Source organism: Musa acuminata, chromosome BXJ3-1 (assembly GCF_036884655.1).
Source record: "Musa acuminata AAA Group cultivar baxijiao chromosome BXJ3-1, Cavendish_Baxijiao_AAA, whole genome shotgun sequence".
NCBI classification, from domain to species: domain Eukaryota; kingdom Viridiplantae; phylum Streptophyta; class Magnoliopsida; order Zingiberales; family Musaceae; genus Musa; species Musa acuminata.
Genome location: NC_088349.1, coordinates 17,159,256 through 17,171,623, shown reverse-complemented (window position 1 = coordinate 17,171,623; position 12,368 = coordinate 17,159,256).

Here is a 12,368-nt window from a genome sequence, read left to right as displayed (position 1 = left end):
GTTTAAGTTCACCATCACTTGAGCTTATACTCGAGTGGTCTTCAAATGTTCTATGTCCCAATTCCTTCCTGTTCTTTGGAAGGTTGTTTTGTTCATCATTGTCCTCATCACTTGAGTCATCGCTCAAGTAGCATTCATTTGTCCAGAGTTCCAAATCCTTCTTGTTCTTTGGAAGGTGATTGTGTTCAACATGTTCATCATGTGCATTGTGCACCATTTCATATGTCATCAATGAACCAATTAGTTCTTCAAGTGGTAAGTTGTTTAGATTTTTAGCTTCTTGTATTGCAGTTACTTTTGAATCCCACTTCTTAGAAAGAGAACGCAAAATCTTGTTTACGAGTTCAAAGTCCGAAAAATATTTTCCAAGAGCTCTTAAACTATTGACGACATCCGTGAAACGGGTGTACATGTCGCTTATAGTCTCGCTTGGTTGCATTCGAAAAAGCTCGAAATCATGCAATAAAAAGTTAACTTTCGAGTCTTTGATACTACTAGTTCCCTCGTGCGTGATTTCAAGTGTTCGCCAAATGTCAAAAGCTGTTTCGCACGTAGAAATCCGATTGAACTCATTTTTGTCCAAAGCGCAAAATAAGGCATTAATAGCCTTTGCGTTTAAAGAGAAATACTTCTTCTCCAAATCCGACCATTCGTTCGTCGGTTTAGAGGGAAGTTGAAAACTGTTTTCAACGATATTCCATAAATCCAGATTTAGAGAAATCAAGAAAACTCTCATTCGAGTTTTCCAATAAGTATAGTCCAATCCGTTAAAGAACGGTGGACGAAAGACCGAAAAGCCCTCTTGAAGAGCCATTTCTCTCGGGTGTAAATCCGAAATGAGAAATACCCCGCTCTGATACCAATTGTTAGGATCGAGAGCACTAAGAGGGGGGGGGGTGAATTAGTGCAGCGGAAATCTTTCAGCGATTAAAAACGAAAGCTGCGTTTGTTTGATAGAAACTATTTTGATGCAAAAGCCGATTCTAAGATTACTTATGATTGAGTACAGTTTACGTCTAAACACAGTTTTGCGTCTAAGCGTAGTTTGTGTCTAAATGCAGATTGCGTCTAAGCGCAGTTTGCATCTAAGTGCAGTTTGCGTCTTAGGCTCAGATTGCGTCTAAGCGCAGTTTGCGTCTAAGCGCAGTTTGCGTCTAAGCGTAGATTGCGTCGAAGCTCAGATTGCGTCTAAGCGCAGTTTGCGTTTAAGCGCAGTTTGCGTCTTAAGCGCAGATTGCGTCTAAGCGCAGTTTGCGTCTAAATAGAATCAAGACGTAAATGTAAACTGCAAAGAAACTTGTTCGCAGAAATCAGTTTGCAGTTATAAACAGAATCAAGACGTAAACGTAAACTACAAAGAAACTCGTTCGCAGAAATCAGTTTGCAGTTATAAACAGAATCAAGACGTAAACGTAAACTGCAAAGAAACTCGTTCGTAAAAGCGCAGAAGACAGTTTACAGTTATAAATAGAATCAAAACGTAAGTGTAAACCGCAATGTAGAGATCGTACGAAAACACCGATTTACGTCTGAATGCAGATTTGAAAAGAACAGAACTTAGAAACTTATTCGTAAAAGCGCAGAGAGCAGTAGCTATGTAGGAGGTTTGCAGTAATGATAAAGTGCTCAAAATGAAAGCAAACCAGAGATTTAGAGTGGTTCGGTCAGTCTTGACCTACTCCACTTTTGGCTTCCTCCACCGACGAGGTCACCGACGTCAACTAGAAGCCTTCCTTCAATAGGCGAAGGCCAACTACCCTCTTACAGATTCACTCCTTTTGACGGGCTTAGGAGACAACCCTTACAGAAGTTTTCTCTCCTCTCTTTACAACTCAAACTTGAAGAATAGAAAGAGGAGAACTAGTAGTTTTGAGCTCTAAGAAACACAGAAAGATAGCAAGATTTCGAGTGTGTGTTCTGTGCTTTCAGTGCTGAATGGGTGGGGTATTTATAGGCCCCAACCCAGTTCAAATTTGGAGCTCAAAACGATCAAATCCCGAAATTCCGGGATCAGGCGGTTGCACCTCCTGACTGGAGAGGTTGCACCGCCTGGCAGAGCTCGAGGACTGAGCCCAGGCGGTTGCACCTCTCTGTCAGGGGTGGTTGCACCTCCTGAGTTTGGCTCGGAGACTGAGCCCCAGGCGGTGCCACCTCTTGACTGAGGCGGTTGCACCTCTCTACCAAAGCTCGAAGACTGAGCTCAAGCGGTGCCACCTCTCTGTCAGGGAGGTTGCACCGCCCAGTCTTGCTCGAAGACTGAGCTCAGGCGGTGCCACCTCCTGCCTGGGGCGGTTGCACCGCCCAGCTTTGCTGGGAGATCCTCTCCTGGGCGGTGCCACCTCCAACCCTGGCGGTGCCACCTCTTTCACTATTTCAGCTCACTTGGTTTGGCTCCAAACTTGGTCCAAACCAGTCCGAACTTGGGCCTAATTGGCCCCTACTTGGGTTATAGGATTAACACCTAATCCTAACCCTAATTAACGTGCTAACTATGATTTTAAAGACATTTTCTAAGCTATTACAAAGTCCGCAAGTCAAGACTTCTTCTAGCGAGCTTTCGACAAACTTCCGGCGGTCTTCCGATGAACTCTCGGAAACCATTCTGCGGACTCCCGGCAAGCTCCTAGACTTCACGATTTGATCTTAGCGAGTTCCAACGAGCTTCTTCGGCAAGCTCCGATCTTTCTCGGTGAGCTCCGCGAACTTCCAACGAACCTTCCGGCGAGCTTCCGAAAATCCTTCGGCAAGCTCCCAACTCATTCTCGGCTAGTTCCGGTAGCATTCCCGATGAACCTTCGGACTTCCGTCGAACTCTCGAACTTGCAACAAATCCTTCGCACTTGACTCCGACACTTTGTTTCGCTTTATGTCTTCATCGTTATCATAGTTAATCCTGCACAATTAAAGCAAAACTTCGATCGAGACAATTAATCCTAAGCAATTAACCAAGTTGTCCGGCATGTCATTGGTCCCTCGACGCTTCGTCCGATTCTTCGGCGCATCGTCCTTTCCTGCAGCGTATTGCCCAATCGACCTGTTGACTCCGCAACTCCGATATCCTTGGCACAATACCCGCTCTTCTTGGCCCGATGCCCGAGTCCACGGCCCGAAGCCTTCTATCGATACGTCGACCGATCCACCGGCCCGATGTCCAATCTTCTGACATGTTCCTCCGGCACAACATGATTTTCTTGCTTTAATTGTCTCATCCTGATCGAGGCATCCTGCGTCACTCAAAACGCAGATTAAATCATAAACATATATCAAGTAGTTTCATCATCAAAATACGAGATTCAACAACCGTTACTTTCGAATCCCAATTTTTATCAAATAATTGTAAAATTTTATTCACAAGTTCAAGATTCGAAAAACTTTTATCAAAAGCTTTTATACTATTGATGACATCCGTAAAACGGGTGTACATATCTCCAATAGTCTCACTTGGTTTCATTCGAAATAATTCAAAATCATGCATTAAAAGATTGACTTTAGAATATTTTACTCTACTCGTGCCTTCCTGTGTGATTTCAAGTGTATGCCAAATATCGAAAGCTGTTTCGCACATAGAAATTCGATTGAATTATTTTTGTCTAATGCACAAAATAGAGCATTCATAGCTCTAGAATTTAAAGAAAAAGTCTTCTTCTCCAAATCATTCCAATGGTTCATTGGAAGAGAAGACATTTGAAAATTATTTTCAATGATATTCCATAACTTTAAATCCATAGAAAGCAAGAAAACTCTCATTCGAATTTGTCAATAAGTGTAGTCCGTCCCATTGAATATGGGAGGATGAACGATGGAAAAACCCTCTTGAAATCCGAAAAGAACCATTTCTCTTGGGTGTTAAACCAAATGAGAAATCACGAGGCTCTGATACCAATTGTTAGGAATGAGTTGGCACTAAGAGGGGGGGTGAATTAGTGTAGCGGTAAAAACATTGGTTTCATAAAATCTTCGTATGATTAAAACCGATCTCGAAAGGTGTTTAACTTTAAAACATTTGCAAGAATGTAATTAGCAAAGTAAGTAAATCAGTTTGCAATATGATAATTAAAAGCAGAACAAGAATGCAAACCGATTTATAGTGGTTTGTTTATCGTGATCTACAGCCACTCCACCGATTCCTCTTCCGTCGAGGCCACCGGCATCTACTATCGGTCTTCCTTCAATAGGCAAAGACCAACCACCTTTTACACCCCTCTTCTCTTTTTCACAGGTTTAGGAGACAACCTTTATAAGCACTCACTCCTCCTAAACAAAATTCTAAGCTTAGACTAGAGGAGGGGATCTCTCAAGTGATTGCTATAGCATTTTTTCACTTTTAAGCTCTCTATGCTTGTATGTGTTAACCAAGGATGAGAGGGGTATTTATAGGCCTTAAGTTGATTCAAACTTGGAGCCTAAAAATGTCTCATCCCGGGTCTTCGGGATACTAGCGGTACCACTGCCATTGCTAGTCTGACACTAGGCGATACCATCACTTGACATCTTGACACTAGGCAGCACTACTGCCCAATCTGGCGGTACCACTGCATGACAGTCTCTCAAAGACTGTGTCTAGGCAGTACCATCGCCCAGACTAGTGGTACCATCGCCTAACATAGTTTCGGAGAGTGTACCATGATGGTTTCACCTATTTGGTCACTGTTTGAGCCTTCCACTTTACCCAACACAAGCCAAACATGGGTCACTGAATGGGGCTTTCTCTTAGCCCAAAATAGCCCTATTTTGGGCCTAATTGGCCCCTAATTGAGTTGACTTAAATATATTCTAAACCGACTCAATTAGACTCTAAACTAACTCGATCTATACATAATTGATTATAAGCAAATCCTTGTTGTCTGACATGTCATTGGTTCATCCGGTGCTTCATCCGATCCTTTGACGCATCGTCCTCTCCTTCGGTGTATTGCTCAATCAGCATGTTATCTTCTCGCAACATCTGATCTTCTTGGCATAATGTCCGATCTTCTTGGCTCGATGCCCGAATTCACGGCCAAAAGCCTTCTGCCGATACGTCGACCGATCCTCCCGCCCGACATCCAATCTTTTGACATGTTTGCTCCGGCCTAACGTCCAATTCCTCTTGCTTTAATCGATTTACCTCTTCTGATCGAAGCTAGTCTTGTGTCATTCAAATACACATAAGATAAACACTATCAATTAGTTTCATCATCAAAATCCGAGATTCAACAAGAAAAACTAGGCTACATCGTTTGGAAACAAGGTCACTCAAACGTACAGTAGATAAACACTATAAATCTGGTTTGTTTTTACTTTATACTTTTCATTCATATTGCAAACTGATTTACTTGCTCACTACTCTTACAAACTTTTTCAAGTTAAACATCTTTCCGATACGGGCTTTATTGAATGAGTTTTTTAAATCGACGTAATTTTACGAAAGCACTAATTCACCCCCCCTCCCTCTTAGTGCCGATACAATCCTAATAGTTGGTATCAGAGCCAAGTTTTTCTCGATTGGTTTAATACCCAAGAGAGATTAAATAGCTTTTGCTGGCAATCAAGAGTATTACTCTATCACTCATCCTCCTATGTTCAATGAGACAGACTATAAATATTGAAAAACACAAATGAGAGTTTTCTTGCTTTCTATGGATTTCAATTTATTGAATGTCGTTAAACTTGGTTTTCAATCACCATTTAAACCTATGAATGAATGGAATGATTTTGAGAAAAAATCATTTTCGTTAAATGCTAACGCTATGAATACTTTGTTTTGTGCTTTAGACAAAAATGAATTTAATCATATTTCGACTTGTGAAACTACACACGATATTTGGCATACACTTGAAATTACTTAAGAATGCATAATTAGAGTAAAAGAATCTAAGATAAATATCTCGATGCACAGTTTTGAATTGTTTCAAATGAAACCAAGCGAAGCAATTGGTGACATGTACACCTGTTTTACGGATGTCATTAATGGTTTGAAAGCTCTCAATGTTTTATAAATCTTGAACTTGTTAATAAAATTTTACGATCTCTTCCTAAAAATTGGGATCCAAAAGTAAATACTATTCAAAAAGCAAAGGACTTGAACTATTTTCCTCTTGAAGAACTCATAGGGTCATTAGTGACCTATGAAATGACTTGTATGACACATGACAAATATGAGAACAACCTTCTAAAGAACATGAAGGATATGACACTTAGGACAAAAAAACTTCTTTGTTGGTTGCCTCCTCATCTTCGGATGCACTCGAATCGTCCCAAGTAGCTTTTAGCGCTTTCTTCTTCTCGGTTGCTTCTTCTTCACTTAGGGACATTCACTTTTGAAGTGCCCCGGCTTCTTGTATTCATAGCAAATTATTTGGTCCTTTTTAAGTTCATTTTTGTTTTTAATATCATGTTTAGTTTTGTTCTTTTTTATGAATTTTTTAAATTTTCTTATTAGAAGTGCCAAGTCATCATCATCATCATCATCATCATCATCATCATCACTTGAGTTTTCTCTCAAGTGGTCTTCTTGAGTTCTAAGTGTCAAATCCTTCCTGTTCTTTGGAAGGTTGTTACCAAGTTCTTCATGTGCATTGCACGTCATTTCATAAGTCATCAAAGATCCGATAAGTTCTTCGAGTGGGAAGTTGTTCAAATCCTTAGCTTCTTGAATTGCAGTTACTTTAGAATCCTAACTCTTTGGAAGAGATCTTAATATCTTGTTAATAAGTTCAAAATTATAAAAACTTTTACTAAGTGCTTTTAAACCATTGACGACATTCATAAACCGGGTGTACATGTCTCCAATGGTCTCGCTTGGTTTCATGCGAAATAATTCATAACTATGAACCAAAAGATTGATTTTTGACTCCTTAACCCTACTCGTGCCTTCGTGTGTGATTTCAAGTGTATGCCAAATGTCATAAGTCATTTCACAAATAGAAACTCAATTGAATTCATTTTTATCCAATACACAAAACAAAGCATTCATAGCTTCGGCATTCAAAGAGAAAGTCTTCTTCTCCAAATCATTCCAATCATTCATTAGAAGAGAAGACTTTTGAAATCCGTTTTCGACAATATTCTATAACTCGAAATCCATAGAAATCAAAAAAATCCTCATTCTAGTTTTCCAATAAGTGTAGTCCATTTCATTGAACATAGGAGGACGTGTGATAGAATGATCCTCATTATTGCTAGCAAAAGCTATCTCTCGGGTTTTAAACCAAATTGAGAGTAACCTTGCTATGATACCAATTGTTAGGATTAATACGGCACTAAGAGGAGGGGGTGAATTAGTGTAGCGATAAAATTTTTTCTTTCGATATAATCATTTCGACAAAGCTTGTATCAGAAAGTAATGAAAATAATGACTTAGAGTAAATGCAAAGTATAGAGTGCAGCTAACTAGTGAAAGAAAGCAGTAAGGAAAGAATACACCGGATTTATAGTGGTTCCATCGTTGTGACCTACGTTCACTTCTGATTCCTCCTCCGTTGAGGTCACCAACGTCCACTAATGGTCTTACTTCAGTATGCGAAGACCAACCACCTTCTTACAAAGGTTTCTCCTTTTCACCGGTTTAGGAGACAACCCTCACACCTCTTCTCTAATGATTACAAAGCTGAACAAAAAGGAGGAGGACTCTTAGCTCTTTTTACAACACTTTTACACCCCAATACTTAGAGATTTTTTCATACTTTATTATAGCCTTTGTTACCCTTTTATGCAGAAAGGAGTGGGGTATTTATAGGCCCCAAAGTTTTCAGAATTTGAGTCAAAAAGTATCTCTTTCCGGATTTCCGGGGTACTGGCGATACCACCACCAAATACTCTAACAATGGACGGTACCACTGCCTAGTCTAGCGGTACTACTATGTGATAGAGCCTCAGAGATTGGGCTCTGGCGGTACCATCTCCAACCCCAAGCGGTGCCACTACTTGGCAAGGCTCTAAGTGGTCGAGTGGGCCTTCCATCAGGCCCAACTCAGCCCTGTTTTGGGCCCAGTTGGCCCCTAACTGAGTTAGTGAGATTACCTCTCAATCCTAACTCAATTATGGTTCTAACTACAACAATTAAGGCATTAACTAAGCAATCTTTGTCCAGTATGTCAATCATTTCTCCGACAAAGTCTCGACGAACTTCCAATGAACTTTTCGCCATGCTTTTGGCGAACTCTCAATGAACTCTTAGCGAACTCCCGACGAACTCTCAGCGAGCTTCCGACGAACACTTGGCGAGCTTTTGATGAACTCCCGACGAACTCTCGACGAGCTTCCAGCACATCGTTCGAATCTTCGACAGATCATCCAATCTTTGACTCCGGCCCAATATCTGCTTTATGTCTTATCCATTATCATAATTAATCCTGTAACACTTATCTCAACATATGGATTAGATCATTTCTCAATTGATTTTATTATCAAAATCCAAGATTCAATGGAGCCCCCCTACGAGGAACCCGAGGCATGCCTCTGGGGGAGCGGGGGGGGTGTGTGTGTGAAAATGATAGAGAATATTTCGGTATCACCTCACAATGACAGCCGACAACCACCTCGGAATTAACGTGGTGTTTTAGAGTTGACATGGCACACATGTGCGATATAACCTCAAAGTGACGTAGTGGACTCTGGAATGACACACAATCGTGCCCGAGATCGTACAAAGCAGCCCCACACAGCACAGAACTAGAATAGTCAACCCATGCCATCCGGGATAGACAAACTAGCCGCCTTGAGTGTTGGCGATCATTAACAACCTGTGTGCAACTAACCCTCGGGGAGAGGTATAAATGCCAACCCCTTGGCCAATGCCAAGAGAGCAGATCTCGAACACTCAACACTACCACAAAAAACTGACTTAAGCTTTAAAAGGGTCGAGTCAAGAATCCCCTTCCTAGTATTGACCTGTTGTACAAGGACCCAATGCTAGAGGCAATCCTAACTTCTCAGGCCAACCCAGGAGACACTCATCTGTCACGGACAAACTTCGAAACAGGATGTTTGATGTAATGCTTATGTATGTCCGTGTCTTTTGGTATGTTCATGCTTTGTACAACATGTAGAGGGACGGCCGAAGGCTTAATAGTCCCATTTAGCAGGGTTGGTGGCCGCTTTAGGCTTGTAAATAAAGGTTGTGCATATGGACACTTGTGAGAGATTTTCGGTCTGTAATGGACCATTTTAACCCTTCGTTGTACAACTGTTCAGAGCTTATAAAGTCTGTTTGTAATTTGCATTGTCTATGAAGTGTTTCCTGGAATGTTTGCTTGTGGATCCCGAATGAGGCGTTTTCTCTAACTCGTTCTCTCTTTTGTGGGTCCTAAGGGACCATGGGAAGCTTCAGGGAGGCTGACCTTTATGGACGGACACACAAGGGTACCGCACGACTTAGGCAAAACTAGCTAAGTCTGTGACAGATGGTATTAGAGCGGGACAAGCACTCATAGAAACACTTAGCATGTAAACGTGGGGGACCTAGCGGGGCTGTGTTGAGGACAGTCAACACACTTGCGACCGTTTGGGGGAAAACGAGCATGGAGATGTAGGGAAAAGAATCGCTCGAAGGAGCGGGCATCTGAGATTAGCATTTAGAGGAATGGCCAACCCTTCGCGTAAGAGGCACCACGAGAACAGGCAAGCTTGGAAGAATGTGGAGCGCACAAAGGGTGGGATGGTTGAGTTTGAGCTATGGCTCAATATTGACCACAATACTTGATGGTGCTCAAGGCAAGCGATGCGCTTGGTAAAGAATGAGACCATGCAAGGTGGAATGAGTTGCTCAGCGACCGAAAGATTTGTGCAAACCTCACAGAGGTGAGGCGAATTGCTAACTCAAAGAATTTGGTACTCATACATAGGCTTGTATGCGGACGATGGAATATTCACGGTCATCCCAAGGCGACCGAAACTCGACGCCATGGAGCATTGAAACTTTCTCTTCGGCATGTGAAGGATACGTCCGTAGGAGGCTAAAGTATGCAATGAGTTCAGCATGTTGCTAGGCCTTGAATGGTGCAGCGGGGGCTGTATTGACGTAGAGTCGTAATCTAGCAAGTGCGTTTGTAGGGATAAGTCCAAGGGCATGGTGGTCTCCGAAATGAAGAGAGATGTTGCTTCAACAGGACAATTATTCAGGAGGGATAAGTCCCGGCTCTCCAGAGGGAGAATCATGTGAGACGGACCTCACATGTTGAGGAGGAGTACCTCAACAAACAATAACTCCACGAAGCTCAATGGACCGAGCAAGCGGCGAGGAGTCATCGCATACTCTCGCTTGAGAGAATGCATTGGTGGATGCATTGCGAGATCAAGTGGGGGAGCGACCCAAAGCAACACAAATGAAGGCACACTTAGAGTCGATATGAAGATCGGACTCAAGGGAGGGCTGACCCGTGGAATGGTGGGCACGAGGGCCACCATCAACTCAATGCAAAAACGAGGAGCGGAGCAACTTGGATGTAACTTGGTAAAGTACCCAAGCTACATGAAGGGAGCCAGCATAGAAGAGGGAACATGGAGCGGAGGCACAATGCTTTCCTTGGACAGAGGTCAAGGACATGAACTCTTGCAGAGGCAAGAGCAGGATCATGTTGTTCCATGGGTCCTTCATTCTGACACAGCAGACTCATCTTACATAGTGCCCAAAGACGAAGGGAGCTTCTGGGCACATGCACCTTATCTCGGAAAAACATTTGATGGAGGAACTAAGGCAACTCAATTTGCGGAGGCGAAGTTGGGTTCATAAGGCCTTAGCACGGGGCAAGAGGATGCAAAGGCGGGTACTCTTGAAGAATATGCCATAGTGTTGTCATTCAAGTTGTCATGAAGGAAGGGGTGCCAGCGAAGATTGTGCTGGTAGGGGCAGAGGCCTAGGATCCAGATAATGGTGCACTAATTGCGACAAAGTCGGGGGACTTTGGGAGCTATTAGGCAACAGACTGTCCTAGAGTGGTGCTTCATCTAGGTGTGACCCAAGAGTGGGTGGATGAAGGTCAATTGCCAAAGGAGCGAACAAAATCAAAGGTAGAAGAGACCCTGCGATGTATTGGCAGAGGCCACACATGGAGGGATCACAATTCAAGTTCATCCCACAAGGATTAGAATGCAATGGAGATGTCACCAGGAGGCGACATAATGCAGCGGATTGTGGTGGAACAGTTCATGGCAATATGATACACACGACACAGTCCCGTGAGGGACTAGATCATACGGAGGTATGATCGAGAGCTACTAGAAGCTCCACTTCTGTGAACAACACGACGGTAAGAAGGGCTGTAGATTCAAGGAGTGAAGGCCATGGTACCGTATAGGCAGGTCTTCTATGCGTGCATCGAATTTTACATCAGATGAAAGCCTTGGTCATCAACATATGGGGGCTGTGTTCCACCAATGGAAAAAGTTCGAATGCAAGTACCAGTAAGTCTCATGGGAGGGACTTGATCATGCAAAGGTATGATCAAAGCAGTTGGAGAGTTGGACTACTCCAGAGCTCATATTCGCTTGAGGGAGCCCGGCAAGTTGGAGGACAAGGTCGAGTAAGCGAACGTTGCTACCAAGGAAGCTAAGGAGAACGGAATCGGTGCAAACTCTACAACGTGATGGCAGAGGCCATGCATGGGAGTTGTAGTTTGTCTTTCCATCGACCAAAGGGAGCTGTTTGGAGAACACAGAGGTGTTGAAGTAGGGGGTCGAAAGGGGCAAGGAAGCGATGACGAGTCCAGAGGGACTTAGTTACCCAAAATAAAGCATCAGTTAGAATAGAGGTGGACTTGGAGGAGTGCCACAGAGGCATATCTACTGATTGTGAAGAAAAGGGATATAGATGCGAGGCGACGGAGAGTACTGCCATGGGCATGGCAGCACCATGGTACCGTAGAGGTGGGACTTGGTCGTAAAAGGGATCCCTTGCTCTCATAGAGGGAGAGCGCTTGGTCGTAAAAGGGACCGAGGAGGTGGAGCATGCAGAGGCAATCTCCAAGTACCGAGACAAGGCTGAAGGGCAGAGGCCAAGGAACTTCGTAAGACCGGTGTCAACGAGCTTTTTATCAAGATAGCTGAAAGTGAAGGACTTCGGGGCAAGCAAGAGTGCATGACTAAGGAACGAAGCAGGCAGTACGCGGTGCTATACATTTGCTACTCAGTGGAGTAGGCGGCAGGGTTGATGGAGAAGATGGTACAATCCCAGAGGTGACCAAACCTATGAGAGAATCACTCCAAGTTGGGGTGAAAACTTCCTACATTCCAGAAGTTCGATGGCATTGAGAAGGTGAATCAAAGTAACTAACTCAATGCAAGGAGTGCAAACACTTCAAGTGCTTCAGAAGTGTGAGCAAAGAGCAGGCGAAGGCCAGTAACTAGCTCGATGCATGGAGTACAACCTCAAGGAGGCGGGTGAAGTCAAG